Source organism: Mus caroli, chromosome 15, assembly GCF_900094665.2.
Source record: "Mus caroli chromosome 15, CAROLI_EIJ_v1.1, whole genome shotgun sequence".
Taxonomy (NCBI): domain Eukaryota; kingdom Metazoa; phylum Chordata; class Mammalia; order Rodentia; family Muridae; genus Mus; species Mus caroli.
In genome coordinates, this window is record NC_034584.1 from 31,174,017 (window position 1) to 31,193,847 (window position 19,831).

Here is a 19,831-nt window from a genome sequence, read left to right on the forward strand (position 1 = left end):
ATACATTAGTTTTTCATGGGTGCTGTCAAATCACCACAAACTAGTGGTGCTTAAAGCAACAGGTACCTACTTTCTAAATTTTGAGATTAGAGGCGGGCCTGTGTTCGCTCCTGTACTCTTGAGAATCTGTTCTATGCCTCTTCCAGCTCTGGGTTTTGACTGTATCTCAGTCTCCTGGTCACCACCTCCTTCTTCCATAATTTCCTGTTTTCCCCTTATGAGGGCATCTATCCCTGGATTTTGTGACAACCTGGATATTAGTGTAACCGATTCCAAATGAAGGGGAGAACAAGGGTTAGAGGTGGTAGATAGCAGGGCACTCTATTTGTAGTAATCTTAGGATTTCTTCAGTTTTATACCAAGCTAGCTATAGTAGGACAAGGTACTATTAACGAAAGAGCTCTCCTGCAGTCTTGTCTGAGTAGTGAGTGTTGCACATGCCTAATTCACTGCCATAAAGAACAGCACACTCTCCTTCATCTTACAGACAAGGGTACAAAAAAAAAAAGCAGAGCAGAAGCCTGGTGCCTTTCAATCCAACTCAATAATCCTGATATAGGAAGTGACAATTCCGTATATGGCTTCAAAACATTTAAAAATAAAAAAAAGCCGGGTGCTGGTGGCGCACGCCTTTAATCCCAGCACTCGGGAGGCAGAGGCAGGNGGATTTCTGAGTTCGAGGCCAGCCTGGTCTACAAAGTGAGTTCCAGGACAGCCAGGGCTATATAGAGAAACCCTGTCTTGAAAAATCAAAACCAAAACCAAATCAAACCAAAACAAAACAGAACCTACGGGACTGGAGAGATGGCTCAGCACTTAAGAGCACTGACTGCTCTTCCAGAGGTCCAGAGTTCAATTCCCAGCAACCACATGGTGGCGTCACAACTATTTGTAATGGGATCTGACACCCTCTTCTGGTGTGTCTGAAGACAGCTATAATTGTACTCATATATATATAAATCTTTTTTTAAAAGCTTTATTTATTTTATGTATATGAGTACACTGTAGCTGTACAGATGGTTATGAGCCTTCATGTGGTTGTTGGGAATTGAATTTTAACCTCTGTTCGCTCCAGCCCAAAGATTTATTTATTATTATACATAAGTCACTGTAGCTTAGACGTGCCAGAAGAGCGTGTCAGATCCATTATGGTGGTTGTGAACCACCATGTGGTTGCTGGGATTTGAACTCAGGACCTTCAGGAGAGCAGTCAGTGCTCTTACCCGCTGAGCCATCTCACCAGCCCATAAATCTTAAAAAAGAAACTACCAAGATGACAACAAAAGAAGGAACATGCCATACAAAATGCTCTTAGAGCCACACTCCACTGTGAAGGTCAAAGAATGAAAGCTATCTGTTAATCATACTGGAATGACCTTTGGGTGTACTGGGCTAAATAAAATTTATTACAAAAATTAGTTTCATTTCATTTCTTCAACTTTCTTCATATACCACTGGAAAATCTTAAATCATAATTGTGGTTCATGGTGTATTTCTATAACTAGCCTTGGGCTAGGAGTGTAGCTCAATTGGTAGAATGCTTTCCTAGCAGGCACAAGGCCCAGAGTTTGAACCCCAGTATCACATAATCATAGTTTATAATCCCATAACTTAAGAGAAGGAGGAGGAATCAGGACATGCCAGCCTGCGATGAGAGACTCGGAGAGAGCAGCACATGAGAGCACATTTCACTGTAGATATTTTATTCACTTAGTGAAACTTACTCAATACTACAATTACTTCACTATACACCACACCAAGTTTATTCTAAGTGCGAAGCATGAACAAAACCCTCCCACCACAGAGTTTACATTACCTACCATACATTCTCACATGTGATCACACATAAAAATAGTAATATATTAATTGCAATATTGCAATAATTGCAGATGACATAGCTTCATAAATCTGTAATTCCAGACTAATGACAACTTGTTTTTTTTTTTTTTTGGTTTTTCGAGACAGGGTTTCTCTGTGTAGTCCTGGCTGTCCTGGCACTCACTTTGTAGACCAGGCTGGCCTCGAACTCAGAAATCCGCCTGCCTCTGCCTCCCGAGTGCTGGGATTAAAGGCGTGCGCCACCACGCCCGGCTGACAACTTGTTTTGTGATACAGTAGGTTTTAGTACAGAATACTCATCCAGGATGCTTTGGGGGTTTTTTTGTTGTTGTTTTTTGGTTTTCGGGTTTTGTTGTTGTTGTTTTAGTTTTGTTTTATTTTGGAGAAAGGATCTCATTATGTAGCTCTGGCTGACCTAAAACTCAGGGATCTACCTACCTCTGCCTCTTGCTAACATTATCAGTTTCCCAATAACCTGTCCTGGCTTCTTGGTCCTAACTAATTTGCTCCTCATGATTCAATTTTAGGAGTTCAAGTGGCGACATGCTAGCTACTCATGGTACCACAAGAGCTATTTCACTCTTGGGGGTCACTAGAGGGGTGGAATAAGAATATTAGGGTATATACTTTCAAGAGACAACTTGAGCTTTATTGAGTAAAGATACAGGTCTGAAGTTTCTTTGGGACTTAAATCAAACAAAGGTAATTTCTGACCCATACTATGTTTCAAAATTCAATGTGCAAACTTATCTTTTAAGCTAAAACAGCTCACTAGGTCTCTCCTACTGGAACCTTCACATAGCAAAACCGTTCTGAATAAGTAAGGTTTTTTTGTTTGTTTGTTTTGTTTTTTGAGACACAATTTCTCTGTGTAGCCCTGGCTGTCCTGGAACTCACTCTGTAGACCAGGCTGGCCTCCAGCTCAGAAATACGCCTGCCTCTGCCTCTCAAGTGCTGGGATTAAAAGCGTGCGCCACCACTGCCAGCTAAACAACAAATCAACAGGGCATCTGACACCTTCTTCTGGGCTCCACAGAAACTGCACACACATCCTACACAGATTTACATGCAGGCAAAAACACCCACAATACATAAAAGCACAATCAAATAATTCTTCAGATATTACTAATAACCATGAAAGCAATATAGTAATATGTATTTTTAAGGAATTCTTATTTAAAATTTGCTTTTTTCCACTCTCATATACCAAGTATGACATATGACAACTCTATAGAAACAATGAAGTTTTCAAGTCTTAAACACCTAAAATTATTTCAGTGCCTTTTTTGGTTGAAGTCTACCACCATCTGAAATAGAGATGTGTTAGGCAATAAATATTCTTCACAGGCGTGTTTACTTATGTTTCAACATGATGCATCTTCTGCCAGTTAACAAAGAATTGGCATAGTGACTTATTCCTAATATTCTTATTCCACCCCTCTAGTGACCCCTAAGAGTGAAACAGCTCTTGTACCGTGAATAGCTAGCATGTCGCCACTTGAACTTTAAAAAGAAAGGAAAATTATTCCTAGTTGGAAGGGAAAACTGCCTAGGTAAAGAAAATTCAGTTATTCTTCATAACTAATCTAATATTTGCTAAATATGAGTCGAGCTAGTCTTTAGTCAGAGTATTCCCTGTATGCGCCTGGGCCTTTTAAAACTGGCTATTGCTTTGTTCTGAAGAACTAACTGGACAAATGGAATCAATGTTAATATGCAATCAAATATGACTTTAGAAAAATTCAACTTTACTTTGGCTGTTAGCCCAAGATAGCCAAGGTTTGTTTGTTTAGCTAAATGTCAACTATAAAAATCAATAAAAGAGGGCTGGAAAAATGGCTCAGCAGTTAAGAGCACTGACTACGCTTCCAGAGGTCCTGAGTTCAAATCTCAGCAACCACATGGCAGCTCACAGTCATCTGTAACAAGATCCAATGCCACCTTCTGGTGTGTCTGAAGACAGCTACAGTGTATGCATATACATAAAATAAATAAAATCTGTTTTTTTAATCAATAAAAGAGCATAAGCTTAGTCAGTGAAAACTAGCCTGCACTTGACAACTGTCACCTGCAGTACCATCTGAAAGACAAGTAACAAGCCTCTAAAACTTTCTATTTCTTGAATATAGAAGATATAAGTAACTCTGACATAAAAGTACCCAAATTTATCATCAGCTTATGTGATAGGTGCCAAGCACTTGACTAGGGATGTTAACAAGTTATCACAATTATTTTGTCCTCTTAGAAACATCAGGAAACTACATTTCTCACTCTTCAGGGCCCTCCAGATGATAATGATGATGACGGCTGACGTTTGCTGTTACTGTTGCTGTTTGCCATGGGGTCTAGCTAAATTGCTCAGTTAGCTTCTAACAATGTTCCCACTTCAATCTCTAGAGTAGCTAAATTACAAACAGATACTAACACAAAGAGGTGATTAGGGAATATATGTTTATTAGATGGTAAGGGCTGACTAAAAATTAAAGGATTTCTGTGCTATATCTAAGTGTTTAGGAAAAACCAAGACTTGTCATGCAAATATACAAAATCCTTTTCAAAAGACAGGAAAGAAGAAAAAATAAAAATAAAAAGCTTGCCTCAAACAAAGAGGGCAGAGGCACTAAGAAACTTACCTAGCTTGTGCAACACACACACACACACACAAATGTCTGCCTAAAATTATGCATACATCTATAACCCATTAAAGTACAGTGGTGTCTCCAAGCTAGGCAAGGAGTACAGGCCTTTAATCCTATCAGTGGCAAGAACTCAGTGAGTTCAAGGCCAGCTTTATATACATAGCAAGTTCTAGGCCAACTACCAGGTTACATAGTGAAACCCTTTCTCAAAAAGGGGGGGGGGGGGAGGGCAATGACTCCTGAGTACATTATACTCACAACTGCAAAAACATTGCTTGGACGCCGTTCAAACATGGCAAGTCAAGTCCATTTACTTTCTACTCGGTGCTGAAGTATCTTCAAAAACACTTAAGTAGAATATGGCACTGTTGTTTTGCCAGATTTAAAAAGGCACCAAAAATCCAACACATTGCCACAAATATTCAAAATGAAATTCTAACATTTGCTAGGCAACAGTACAATGAACAATTCTTTATATTAATTCTAATGTTCAACCAAGGCATCTCCAAGATGAGACATTTCATGCGGCTATTTTAGTAATGAATAGGTTTGTTTCAATTTCTAAAATAATTCTGCAATTAAAAAAATTAACCTTACTGGGGTTCTAGAATGAGAATTGATGATATAATAAAAAAAATACACTCAGGTTAGCTGCCATATGCATTCTTCTTCAGAAAGACACCTTGCAATGACATTAAAATCTTTCCATGGTCACATGAAATTTAAGCTTACACTGTATACAGTATAAAAAAAAGGCTTGCTTTTGTTTTGCATAATTTGGTTTAGTAAGTCCCAAGACTTAATACCAATTCTTTGCCCATGAAATTGTATGTACCAAGTAAAGAACATTTGAAAGTAAGGACATCGCCATTTTCTAAATATTTACATTTTAATTCAATACAGACAGCTCTGTGTTAAAGAAGCTTAAGCAAGCAAATATGGAAATGACTTGAATTACAAACAGAAGCACTAGGATGTGCAAAGAGGCCGGTTTACAGCAAAACCGGAAAGGGGAAAAAAGACAAGTATCTCGTCACACTACATACAATGAAAAGGGTCAAGAAATTCTGGTTAAAATATTAAATAATCAAAGACTGCCAGGTACGCGTGGGTATACACAAACACACACAAAGTAGAATGAGGAAGATCAAAATATTTTGAAGGCACCAACCACGGAAAGGCCCGCTTTCATACCTCCCGTTTGCTATCATTTTACACCAGCCTTTATAGCCAACCCTAGGTTTGAAAATTGCAGCTGCATTTAAAGGCCGTCCTAACATTACCAACATTTTGCGACATTCTCAACAGTAAACCCTACACAAAGTAAAGCACCAGTCGTGTATTTCTATCTCCAAGGGCGCCAACAAGCAAAAATTAAACCTTTCTTTTCCCCATATATAGCCCTCACCTTTTTCTTCCCTCTTTTATTTGCTGCCCTTGTCTCAGGATTAAAGAACCTAAACCAGTTCTTCCCATTAATGGAAATGGAAAAAGAGAAGAGAGCGACAGTAGAGTGGAATCCCAGACCGAAGGAAAAACTGGCAATTCAAAGTGGTGGCCTCACTCGGGGTGAGGGCAGGGAACACCCCAGACGTGGAGTCCGGAAGACCCCCGTTCACCCCCAGGCTATACGGCTTTCCGCGCCGGTGCCTGCTTGTGTGCGCGATCTCCGCTCGCGGAGACGGTCATCTCCCCGCCGCCCTCCCGGGCCCCAGGCGGCAGGCTTCGGGGGCGAAGTCCGCGGCGCCCAGTGTGCGGGGAGGCCCGGAAAGCGTCCCGTTAGAGGCGATTTCACCCGTCAGGAATGCGCTCCGCCCCCGCCGCCTCCCCACGGCGGCCGCCCTCGGGTCTCGTCCGCTCCGCCGCCCCGGAACGCTCGGGGCAGAGCCGTGGACAGTCACAACACCGTCGGGGCCGCAGGCCCGGCCCCCACGCCCCGGCCCGCACCCCGGAGACGGCCACAACGGTCTCCCGGCCCCAGACCGAGGCCTGAGCGGCGCCTCGAATCCCCATCCGTAGGGGAGCCGCCCGGCCCCCGCGGCTCCGGCGCCCGCCGTACCTCAGCTCCTCAGGGCGGCGGCGGCTCTGGGCGGCTGACGAGCAGGCCCATCCCGCGGAGGCAGAAAGCGGAGGCAGAACGGAGGACGACCCTTCAGCACCGCCGCGGAACCTTCTCAGCTAGGGCGAGAGCTGCCGGTGGAACGGTTGCGGGCGGCCGCTTTCCCGAACTCCCCTCAGTGACTCCAGCCGGACCGTCGCAGCCGGGAACCAACACAGCAACTGCCATTCTCCCCCGCCCTCGCCCCCAAGCCCCGCCCCCTCCACTCCCTCATGCCCCACCCGGCATGGCCCCGCCCAGCGCGCCTTGCGTCTTGGCGTCACGCCCCGCCCCGCCCCCACGTCGGCCAGCCGCGGTTACCTCTGGGACGCGGTGGTTCCTTGGCTCGAGCACGTTCGCCTCGCTCTGCGCGCTCTCGCCGCCGGCCCTCCCGCGGGCGGCGACTCACTCGGAACGCGCTGGGCAGTGGGGCGGGAGACGCCCTTCTTGTAACCCCGACCCGGTCTCCGTGAGGTGACAGGAGGGGACGGCGGGAGCCGCGTCCCAGGTGGAGCGCTTCCTGAGCCGCAGGACCCTGGCTTAGCTTTTCAAACCTTTGTTCACCTGCTTGATTGGCAACCCTCGGGAGAGCAGAGCCGAGGTGTCCCCAAAGAAATATCTCAGGCCTTATCAATCTCTGATACAGTAGGAGTTACTTTGGTCCAGCCTGTGTCTTCCATTCCCCTCCAGCTTTTGATCCAGTCGGACACACTTTGAATTTTTCACCTACACAAGACTTGGTATAGAGTTAGTTAAATAAACAGAACCCTTTCCTGTCCCGATCCCATCCTCTCCGTTTATTTCTCTTGGGGACTTAGATCATTTCCTTAGAATCCTGAGAAATGGATGTGATGGATGCCAAAATGTCCATCCACCATCTGTTACTTAATCTAAATATATCACTCTATCCTTATTTCAGTGTGTCTAAACTAGAAACTCACCAAGGAGCCATATTTTTTCAAACCCTACTTGGCCTCTTTGGTAACACAGTAAATTTTTCCCAGTTAGAAACAGGTTAGGCGATTTAGGGATAAATGTCTTTGACCACACATCTTAAAGGGAGTAAGTATGGATATGATTTCCATTTATTGGAAGTTGAGAGCCATTATGTGTATACCTTAAAATGCTACCAAAAGGCTGCATTAGATGCCCGATAATCTACAGGACACTAAGCCTACGGATAGTGCAAGAGTAGCTTTGCAGTACAGATGGGGTAATGGCTGGTAAGGGTTTTGAGTAAAGAATTGTGAAGAATAACAGTGGTCCTGTACTCTCTATAGTCATTATAGTTCTGAGAAATTAAATTTCTGTCTTCCTAGAAATTGGAAGGGTCTGCCGTTACTCACTAGTCCAATATGCATATCCTGAGAAAGAGATATACCTGAAGGACATCTCCACTTGAATCTATGGAGGCATCTTGTGTTAGATAGTTTTATCTTAACATGAGACAAGCTAAAGTCGTTTGAGAGAAGGGATCGTCAATGAAGAAAACGCCTCCATAAGACTGGGCTGTAGGAAGCCGTAGGACATTTTAATTAGTGATTGATGGAGAGACAGCCCACTGTGAATGGTTCCATCCCTGGGCTGTTGGTCCTGGGGTCTATAAGAAAGCAGGATGAGCAAGCTATGAGGAGTAAACCAGTAAGCAGCACCCCTCCCCCTCCACAGCCTCTGCAACAGCTCCTGCCACCAGATTCCTGCCATATTTGAGTTCCTGTCCTAACTTCTTTCAGTGATGAACAGTGAGTAATATGGAAGCCAAATAAGCCTTCCCCAAGTTGCTTCTTGGTTATGGTGTTTTGTGGCAGCATCAGAACCCTAAGACAAACCTATAGCTCAAGTCTGTCTGAGATAGACAGGGGTTTACCTAAAACAACCCTCACTTCTCTCATCCAAGCAGGGCCAAGCCAGAAGTCAGGTTCTCACAGACACTCTGTCTTTGGTCCCTCTCACTGAGTCCCATCTATTATGCCCTCTAACTATCACTCTGTTCTCTGTATACCCTTTGCCTTTAGGACAACAACTTCAAGTTTGGCTGCCTCCCCCAAGAGAACTTGGGGAAATTGAGATGCCTAGGCTGCATCCAAGTGAAGGGGGCCCCGGAGAGCCATATATTTTATGAATTCCAGGCGATAAATGTACATTCGAGACTGGAAACCATGCTACAAAGTCACCGTTTCTCCTTGGATTCATGCAAAGAAGCTGCTTGGCCTCAGGTGGGCTTTTTGCTGCACTCTTCCTAATTTACCCATTGTAATTTATTCAACATTGGCTCAAGAAATATTGTTGTCTATTAAATTAAAAGGTGATGCAAGCCTTCTACCATCTCCAATGGTCTCTCTCTCTCTCTCTCTCTCTCTCTCTCTCTCTCTCTCTCTCTCTCTCTCTCTCTCTCTCTCTCTCTCTCTCTCTCTCTCTCTCTCTCTCTCTCTCTCTCTCTCCAGATGTGAGCACTCAGCTGTTCTTACGGCCGGGCCTTTGCTCTACCGTCATAGACTCTAACCTTCCAAAACCTTAAGCCCAATTGACTAAATCCTCAAAAGAAATTAGGAGGAAGAAAATTCTACTTTCTTTTATAAGTTGCCGTGGTCACGGTGTTTTGTCATCATAGCAATAGGGAAACAACTAAGACACAAACTAACAGCATAAAAAGCCTCAAATCCAATATTTTGTTTTGTTCTCTCAACAACTCTTCTGATATTTGAACTCGAGGATGCTTGATGATCAGAAAGTGCAAGGCCTTGGCAAGGAAAACTTGCCAGGTTCAAGACAGATACAGGGTAACGCGTAGAGAGTTAGAGGATGGGGGTCAGATAGGTAGTGCGGAGCCAGAGAATTGAATACCTGTAAGGATGTGGTAAGGGGTGCGAAATGATTGGTATACATACCAGTAGATTTTATAAAAGCTTATGCATCTGTTTTTCATTAGACACCTATCACTCTGGCTACTGTGGGCGAGACGATGGCAGGAAGACTGAGGCTGCTGAAGGGATCTCATAAAGAAGGCATAGTTCTAGCCAGGTCGAGACTGTGGGAACGGAAAGGATGGTTTGCATATTTGTCTTGGGGTATAATTGGTAAGGCCTGCGTGGAATGCAATAAAAGTGGGGAATGAGAGAGAGAGGAGTGGGGTTAAGTAACAGCTCCTCCTTATTGGGTGCAAACTACATGACACGTCCTGCTCTGTTCTATTAGCATTAACTCTTTAATTATCACAGGGCCCCAAAGATAAGTGTCAGTGTTAACATCTAATTGACAAATGGGAGTCTGAGGCTCAAGACATGAAGTGATTTGCTCAGTTACATAGCTGGTAGCAGCAGAGCTGAAATTAGACCATCTAGGTTGTCTGCTCTAGAGCTACACCCTTCTGCCACACACCTATCCCAAGCCCCTCCACTAGAACCACAGTCTAGGTGAGAATTTCCTCAGCTAATTATTCTTGATAGTACCACAAATCCTACCTCTTGTCTCTTCTTCTCATACTTCCAAGTCCTTCCTACTGCCATTTTTTTTTTTTTTTTTTTTGTGGATGTCACCTAACTTTGTAGGTGTAACTGTGAATATAAACCTGTCCCCTCTCCTCTGCCTGGCTCCTTTTACTCGTCTGTACTGGTCCCACTGTGTAAGTCAAGCCTATCTGGTTACACAGAAGCCTAAGAAGTACTACATTATTATTTTTTGGCCTTTCCCACTAAATTTTGGTACCTGACATACGGGAAAGAAGAAGGAAGCAAAGAAGCTTAGCTGTGAACACAAGGACACCAGAGAGACACTAATGTCTCACCCTTGTCCTCAAGCCATTATAAGCTCGGCAGAGAAATGATGCACAAAAAGCTTACTCTAACCAAGCATGGGTTCACATACCTTTAATCCCAGCACTCTGGAGGCCGAGGCAAGACTTGGATCTCGGTGAGTTTGAGACCAACCTGGTCTACATATATATATATATATATATATATATATATATATATATAGAGAGAGAGAGAGAGAGAGAGAGAGAGAGAGAGAGAGAAACGAACTCACTGTAACCTGATGTGGTGGCAGTCTGCAATCCTTGCACTGGGGAGGCTGAAGGCGAGGTGAGGTGGCCAGCCTGGGCTAAGAAGCAAGTTCAAGGCCACTCTGGGCTATATAACAAGATCCTACCTCAAAAACAAATAGTGAGCTAACTAAGGGTTCATGCTAACACAATGGCCAAACATATGATACAAAGAACCCTGTAGAAGCCTTAATTCTGTCTGAGGTCACTAGAGGCCAAGAAGTTTTGTTTTAGCTGAGGGTGACCTCAAACTTTTGACTCTGCCTCCTCAGTGTGGGAAAATAGGCATGTACTACATAGTCTTCTGTGGGGCTAGGACTAAACTCGGGGTCTTTTGCATTCTGTGTAAGCACTTTACTAACTGAGCCACATCCCCAGCTTCACTGTCATTAGCAGGCCACGAAGAGGTTGTCTTTGGCCTTTGACTCTTAGCCAGCACACTTGATCAGTGTCGTGTGTCTCTCACTGTGTGTCTACCTAGCTGATTTCCAGATTGACTCAGCTGTCTTTTCATCAGTGTCTCCAAGTTTCTTCTTATACAGTTCCCTCTTATTCAGTTCTTATCTGTGAAGTTGCAAAATTTCCAGTCTAGGTCCTGGGTCCCTAGGAAAGTTGGGAAATTTCTATGAACCAACCACAGTGCCAACCAGTGTGAGCCTGTGAAAGTTGTGGCTGGCCTAACTTCCTGGAGAGGTGCTATGGATACAGGCAGCCACACTGACAGTGATTCATGTCTGTACATCCCAGTGGCCCTGCTTAATGTGGCCATCTAGAACCTGGTAACAGAAATATTTACCTATTGGGCTGTTCTCAGGACTAAATGAGTGAAGTACAAGGTTTGGCACCCAGTCTTTCATCAGGAAACATTAGCTATGGTTCCTAGGTAAGGGAAACTCACTAGGGTAGGGATATTCCAAAGAAGATTTTTAAAATAGTCACCTGTGTCCCTGGCTGGGCTGTTCTCTGGTTAGGATCATATAGGGAACCTGGCGAGGAGAGGCCTTTTCTCTTCCAGAGGGAGAAGAGGCCCCTTGATAGCACATCCTTCAGAAGGCTGAAGGCTGAGCTGCTCAGATTTATCCCCTCCCCTGTCCCAAGTCCCACTTTCATTGCAAGGCTCCTTTGAGGCTGGGGTGGTGGTGGGAGTCCCGAGAAGGGCTATCTAAACAATTTTCCCATTTCCCAAAGTGGAGGTTAGAGTTGTTATTCCCAGCATCACCTGGGGGTGCTTATTAAAATACATTCCTGGGTCTATCACAGAATAATGGAGTCATAATTGATGAGGCTGGAGCCCTAGGATCTAGCTAGTATTTAACAAGCACTCTGGGTAAGTCATACCACATGTTTGAGAACCACAGCTTAAGAGCTTCATTATGGGAATGCTCAATTTCATGAAGTTTTCTCACATTTGATTTCTCCTTGGGTCTTTTCACAGAATGCTAGGAGGGAGGGAGCTGTTTCCTTTTTCATGGGACCCACTATCTACAGTCTCATTTATGGTCCCTCCTACCCATTGTTCTGACCCCCTCTAAACTCCTGTCATGGAGACTAGGTCTTCAGGCCACTGTTCCCAATGTCTTATTCCAGTCTTTCTTAATTGCCTCTCCTGCTTGATTGTAGGCAAGCTCACCCAGTGTTGGTAACCTGGGCGGAAAACAACCAGAGTAATGTCTAAGTAGAGCAGGTGAGACTCACCCTGTGCTGGACCCGGCACGTCTGGCTCATTAGGTTCATAACAGCATTGCAGAGTGAGTAGCATGCTGGGGTGACAAATGAGCAATGACTGGGAGTGACCAAGTGAGTGTCCCCACTGGCCCAGGACAGCCATGCCACCTGTTGTGGAGCTTGATTGCAAACAATATCTTATTTTCACAGAGCTCTGGATTAGACACATCTCACAATCACTCTGGTAATGCATTACTTCCAGGCTGACCATCCCCTCAGCCCCTGGGCTGTGCCTAGACCACCCTCTCCCTGCCCTCTCTAGCTCCTGATCTCCTGCCGTGGCTCCTTTCTCTCTTATGCCCTTAAAGAACTTGCTTTGGGTTGGGAGTGGTGGCTTGTTTGTTTGTTTGTTTTCCACTTTGGTATGTGAGTTTGGGTCCCCGTGAAGCAGTTGTAAGAAATAGTGATGGAATCTGTTACTATATTTCGCCTCTCTTACAATGTCTGAGAAATATTTTTCTTTGCTTTTAACACCTGGCATGGTGGCTTCCCCTGTTTATAATTATTTGTTTTCCTCTTGTGGGTCTCAAATTGTGGAATTGACAGTCTGTCCCTTGACTTAGAGAAAGCTTAGATCCACAGGCACGGTTCCCTCCCAGCCCAGGTATAAGATCTGACAGGAGAGTATTTAGCATTTAACACACTTTGACTGAGTCCTCTGTTCTCATTTCTTCCCCAGCTTCAGATGATTTCGGTCATATTTTTTACATCTGTAATTCATCTTCTATCATTTTTGAAACAAAGGGGATCTTATTGTGTGTGTATACACTGGCAAGCCAGTCCTAATCATTAATTGTATAAAAACCAAAAGGGATTATATTCAATGCATAGAAAGCATAATATCCCCACGTATAAAATCTTAATAAATGAATAGTATTCCAATGTTGGCTTTAGCATTCAACTATAGTACTATCTGAAGAGTGGAAATATTCCAAACACAAAAAAAGCTAGGGGTTAGACTGGATATCAGACTGGAACGTTTTTAGATAAGACCCAGAACGCTGATCCAATATATGTGATAAGAGCACTCAGTACTAGATTGCATAGCTTAATTACCCAGCACTCAGAACTGTTCAAGCACAGCCCTGTGCTGTTGGAGAGAAAAGAGAGGAAAGGGCATGGACAGAGGACTCAGATGTGGGAGTCTACAGTCCATACAAGATGGATGACCTGTGAACAGATGTCTTTGCTAGAAGCATGTGACCTGTAACAGCCTGGAGACTATTCTTCTTGTGGCCCCTGATGATGCTGTGGAGGCCTGAGGGACTGGCACCCTGTGCTGTGCATCTAGTGGAAAGCTGAATAAAGAAGTTTGTTGTAGCCAGGGGTAGTGACACATGATTTTAATCCCACCATTTGGGAAGCATAGGAAAGCAGATCTCTATGAGCTTGAAGCCAACCTGGTCTACATAGGAGTTCCAGGCCAACTAGGGCCCTCTAGTGAGACACATCTCAAAACTAACAAAAAAGACTCTTGTGCTATTGGATTCTCAGAGCCTTTCCAGGCAAAGGGGTGGGATTGTTAATATGGAGGGCAGAACCTTGCAGTATGGTCCCGTCGGCCTATTCCTTCATCCGTTATAATGACACTGAACTCTCTCATGAGGTCTCTCTCTTTAGGTCTAGGTGAAGTGATAAACACGGACACTAAGCGTTTAACATGATGCCTGATACTTAGGAACAGCCCAGAGACTGCTCCTCTTCACAGCAGTTATTTTAAAGTGAGTGGTTATTAGATCAAGTGGCTTTCATTTGAAGATGGCTTGTCATGGAAAGTTTTCATAGAAGAAAGAAAACTTTATTCTTCCCCATAATATCTTTTCAGAAGTGTCGTCTTTTCTTCCAAACATCGTTTACTATCTTTATGAGAATCTCAACACTGAAACAGTAGGGAAATAAAAGGTATTTGAGGAAGGAGAAGTCTGTAGAAGAAGGGAACTAAGTACAAAATGCCTGCAGCCGGGTCTAGACAGATTGACCTTTACATTGCTACGGCCCCCACCTCACCCCCACCCCATCCCCACCTCAACCCCCCCCACCATCCCACCTCTAACCCCCACCCCACCCTACCCCATAGGATCTGCTCAGTAGAGCTGTCACCTTAGCTGTGTGTAGGCTAGCCAGGAGACTCCCTCATATTACAAAAAACAATTCTGTTTCTAATATGGTTCCAGTTTTTAAAATCCCATCTATTTTTGCCAGGGGAATCCCATTTAAAGTGTGTTAGAGGAAGGCATATTTAAATAGTTATTTCCTGGTAAATGTGGTCAGAAGTCCAAAGGGCTAACTGAAAGTCTAAGGGATATAAAAAGAGGTGGCATGTAAGACCTTGAATACATTGGTTGATAGAAATTTGGTGCTAGAAGTTGGGTGGGGGGTGACTTAGCACCCTTTGTTCAATAATCAAAATCATATTTGGGAATTTTCAGAAAACATCACAAGTTTGGAGCAAAACTGACTGTGCCACCCAGCATTCCTGTGAGCGATCAAAGAAAACACGATTTTCAAATAGTTGGAAAGCTAAGCCAGGGAAAGAAATAGCTGAAGTCTCAGGGCCAGAGATCTCAAGACAATTTCAAATTGTTCCTAGGACTTTAATATCCTGTGACAAAAAAGCAACATTTTGTACAATGTATCCCAAGGACAGGAAGGAAACTTGAATCCCAGAACTGCAATGTTTCCATAACTTTGTTCAAATAAAAACACTCCCCACAAAAGTTGCAAATGTAATGCAGTTGTTTCCCATCAGAGGAGGGAGCACAATCTACATTTGGTGTCCTGTTGGTTCTGTGTATTACATGGCCTTCTTTGAACTACCTTTCCTGTGTTCAGTGTTGAATACAAGAAGAGCAATTCCATGGCAAGCATCTTGGAATTCAGAAACTGTGCTAGTATCATCTATTTTCAAGTAGATGGACCCGCAACAGAATTCCAGGATTTGGATGACTGAGGTGGGGGTTTGGTCACAGAGAAGCATTTCCTCTGCCTCCACCGTAATTACGTATACACCCAGCAGGAAAACAAATGCGAAATTTTTGTTTTTATTTGATGTAAACAATGGATTCCCTTTGAGAGGGTAACATTTTGGAGACTCTGGTAACCCAGAGGAGAGTGGAGGTTCCTGTCTTGTTTCTAATCCACATCCTAATTCCTGATCTATTCCTACCTCTCTCCTAGCCGGACAGTGAGTTACTATCTTCTAATAAGGACTGTCTTCATGTGGAGTTTGCACAAGCAAAATTATAAGGCTGAAAGGTCTTAGCAGAAGGCCAGCTGGTAATTTGTCCCTCTGTTTGACCTGCTCAGTCCTGTGGTCTTAGATCCTGCCTGGTCATATTCTTTCAGCATCCAGGAATTTGGTTCTAGGTAACTGGTCCTTGACAGCAGCAAACCTCCAGTTTGGATTACAAACCTGCTCACACCCAGAGTCCTCACAGTTAGCCTGGGTTAACCAGGTCCCATTATGTGATGCAGATCCCATAATGCAGCCTTTATCTGTGACATAGAGAACACATGTAACCCAACTCAACTAGATGGCAGAGTTTTGTAATCGTTCCCACCAACCCCATTATTGCAGAAAATATCCATGGATGTGCATGGATGGAATAAGTATTGTGATGCATGTCATGCATATATACATATATATATATATACATATTCACATACTATACGCATACAGAAATCTGAATAACTCATAATTTTAATAGACTTAAATACATTCAATGCATTTAATAGAGTTAAAACATTTTCTTAATTCATTTCTTCTGTCTCTCTGCCCTTTCTAGTTAATTCAATTAAAAAGATCAGGCTACAAACTGGACATAGTCCTGTTTGAACATTCACATAATTCACAATAAAAACTTGAGTTGGAGATCTGGCCCACTACTAGTCTAGACACTGAAAAGCTTTTTACTACACTGGCTCAAAGCCCTTAGAGGGACTGTAGTTTTATGACTTGGCTAGTTCACCTCCCCTCTATCCACCTGTGGCCCAGACTCCAGTCACCCTCCTTACACGCTCCACCATCATTCCTTGTCCTTCCCCTTTGCTAGTCCCTACATTTCCCATCTGATTGCCTTCTAAGCCTTAGGAAAATGATGGTTTAATTCTTTTTAAATCTATACACCAGCACATAACCTCAGATAAGCAATCTCTCCAGAGCACAATTCCTACAGTAGCTGTTTGGAGCACCTTCCTTGTATCTAAGTCTTTAAAACTCATACTCTACACAATAATTCCTGATTGAGAATCAGCAATACTGTATTCACCTTGTTAGGCATTATTCATTACAAAAGAGAACAAACCATATTCAAGCCATGCCTTGTTAGCTAGCTTTCTATTACTCTAACAAAATGCCAGAAAAAAAATCAACTTATAAAGAGACAAGGTTTATTTTGGCTGACAGTTTGGGAGGTTCTCACCTGTTGGGTTGATCTTATTGCTTTGGACCTGTAGCCAGGCAGGTGCATCCTGAAGGGAACATGTGGTACAGCTTAACTGCTCACTTAATGGCCTTTCTCACTGGCCGAGCTAACTTAGCGGTGGAACTCATCTACCCTCCAAGCTACCCTCCCTCCTGTCTCAGAAGAGCTGACCCATTTTCTTCTCAGCGATTCTTGAATTCATCCCTCCTCCGTGTGCTCCCTCCTCATGGTTTTCAGTATTTATTACTCTGAAATACCTGACACTCTTATTTTTACCCTTGAAACAGCCTGCACTGTACACAAACCCACCAAAGAAATACTGAATACGTTTGGCTCCATCTTCAAGTGTCGTTTTGGCAGTTCCCTTGAGAACCATCTTATACTTTAATCCTTTTGAAATTTGTGTCTAACCTCAAATGATCAGGACGGGAGCCAATAGATTGATATCCTTGGATCCAGATTACACATTCTTCCAAATGGTTTCTCAGAAATCGTGTCAGCTTTTTTTTTTTCTTTTTTCTTTTTTTTTTTTTTTAAGGGATTTTATTTGGATTGTCTTCTAGGTACTTTCTACTGCGCTGGGAAAAGCCCCACCCATCTAGGTTTTCTTCCTGTAACTCATTTTAGCCTAGCTAAGAAATGTAAAGAAAGGCTTCCATTTTTGTGGCCAGTAAGGAAGGGAGTTTTGGAATCTGGAAATCTTTATAAGACACCCCATGGATCTCATTTCTCTATGGTCATCATCTGGGGGGAACTGGACAAGATGATCCCAGTGGTACTAGTGTTTTTTCCTTTTCTTTTCAAATGAGTATTAGCCCTCCTTTGGAAAACATTTGGTTCCTCTTTTTAGCTAATACAAAAAGATCATTTCACAAAACAAGAATGAGGAGACTCCAAAGTGCCTGGACAGTTCCGACTCACTACTGCCCTTCAGGGGCATGAGCAAAAGGCACTGATATCTGACACTGCCTGAGGTGTTGACAAAAGCTGAGTGATTGTTAGTCTCTGAAGAACTGAGAAATCCATCCTGGCAGGCAGGCAGGCTCCACAAGCCATGGAGGGGTGACAGTGAGCACGTGGTTCTTTGGTAAGAGAGGTCGTTTCCACTGATGAAGGCATGCGTTAAGAGAATCGAATGAAAGGGCAACTGCTGTCCCAGGCAAGATGGCACTCCCTTGGACACGTCTCCCTCAGATACGGAGGCTTTGTTTTGCCTTCATTTTCTGTCAGGCCTTCAAGTATCGCAGTTGAATATTCTCATTCTGGATCATAATTGGAACTTTTCTAGAACCTTAAAGTACTTAGAATTTTTATTTTCAATGAGACCTACATCTTTAGTACTATCTTGTTGGGTGTGGTGGTGCATGCTATAATTCTAGCACTCAGAAAGATGAGTCTTTTTCATATTCATTTCTATATTTGTATTAAATACATGTGTATATGTTGGTGTATACATATGTGTCTAAAAGTGCAGGTGCCCTCAGCGGTCAGCACATCTGGAGCCAGCATCACAGGCAGTATGCGACTCCTGCCAGGATCCTGGGCACCATGCTCAGGTCCTCTGCACAAGCACTGCACACGACAAACCATTGAGCCATTTCTCTAGCTCTTCTTAGGAACTTTTTGGTGTGGAAGCAGGCTTGAGTGGCTAGAAGGGTGGTGTCGGGGCTGAGATGGCCCTAGGGACTAAGTAAATCAAGTCTGTCAGGGAGAGATCAATAGTGGAAATCATGAAATACCAGGGACAGCGAATTCTAATTACTTTAATGTGTATCTACACGTGAAAGGTCCACTCTGATGCTCTTGGGCCAGTGGGTGGGAGAGAGCTTAGGGACAGAGGCATTAGCATTTCAGGATCCCTCTGGAGCTGCCCCAGCTTCTATCTTTTAATGTACACAGGAGAAAGGCAGACAAAGTGTTTGTCTGTCCAGAACAGCTGGCACTAAGCAAAAATGGAAGCAAAGGTTGACAGTGACTAATTGAAATGACAGGTCAAAGTTCAGGTACACATGTGCATGCTCACATACAGATACAGTCACAGAGATGGGAGCAGAGAGCAAGCTGGCTAGTGAGACTGCAACACACAACCCATTATTAGCAAGGATAGCAACCATATTTTTCGGGAAGCAGGCATGCGAGCTAAGTTAGAGCTGAGGGGATAAAAACATTTCTGTGTACAACAAGGTACAAAGATTTCCTGCTTATAAAGTCATATTTGGGCAAGACAAGTGACTAGATGAAGTCCAAAAGTGACAAGAAGAGATTTGAAAGAAAAAGTACAAAGTCCCATTTGGCTTGAAATACACAATTTGCATAGTTACAAAAGGTCTGACTTGGCAGCCACTCCTAAGGAAAAAGATCTGCATTTTGGTAGCTCAAAAAATGAGAGAACTGTGACACAGTAGCAAAGAAAGTCTGTGGAATCTTAAACCGTGTTGGCAAAGCATGGTGTTCAGGTGACAGAGTGCAGGCCACAGCCAGCAGCTCAATCTTTTATTTAAACAGATTTTGAAGATAGACATAAACTAGGCACCTGCTTGTAATCTCAACATTTGAGATGCTAAGGTAGGAGAGTTATGTGTGTAAGGCCAGCCTGTGCTATATAGTTAGTCCAGGCTAGCTTTGGATAGAGAGTGAGACCCTGCCCCCTCCATGTGCCCCCCCCCCAAAAAAAAAGAGAGGGACTGAATAGACTGAAAGCACTTGCTAGCCTAACATGAGGACATGCTTGAATTCAAATCCCCAGGTAACACATGACTGCAACCCCAGTGGGCAGAGACAAGATGGTCACTGTAGCCTAGCTGCAGGCTCAGTAAGATTCTCTGTCTCAAAGGACTAAGGCCAATAGTGGTAGAGCAGGAGCCCGGATGTCCTTCTCTGGCCTCTGCTTGTGTGTGTGCTGACACATGTACACCAAAGTCTCTACTCCCACCCACATACAGGGGGGCGGTGGGAGCGTGAATCTTGAGAAAGATAAATAGGTCACAGAATGTTGCGGCCCGCCCGCGGTCCACAACACGAACGGTTCACTGAGAATGGCAGTTCCCTGCAAAGAGAGGTAACTAGA

The 19,831-nt window shown here is 43.7% G+C and overlaps 1 protein-coding gene across 2 annotated transcripts in view; it reads right to left on the reverse strand.

The window, feature by feature from the left end:
* Rnf19a (ring finger protein 19A, RBR E3 ubiquitin protein ligase) overlaps nt 1–6,773 on the reverse strand; it is a 44,781-nt gene extending 38,008 nt beyond the window's left edge. Inside the window, exon 1 of one of the 2 annotated variants that reach the window (XM_021183294.2) lies at nt 6,538–6,768. The gene's annotated coding sequence lies outside the window, so the exon portion shown is untranslated. Of the gene's footprint in view, nt 1–6,537 lie in introns of both variants that reach the window. The other variant, XM_029469666.1, reaches the window with a different exon arrangement.
* Between the last annotated feature and the right edge of the window lie 13,058 nt (nt 6,774–19,831).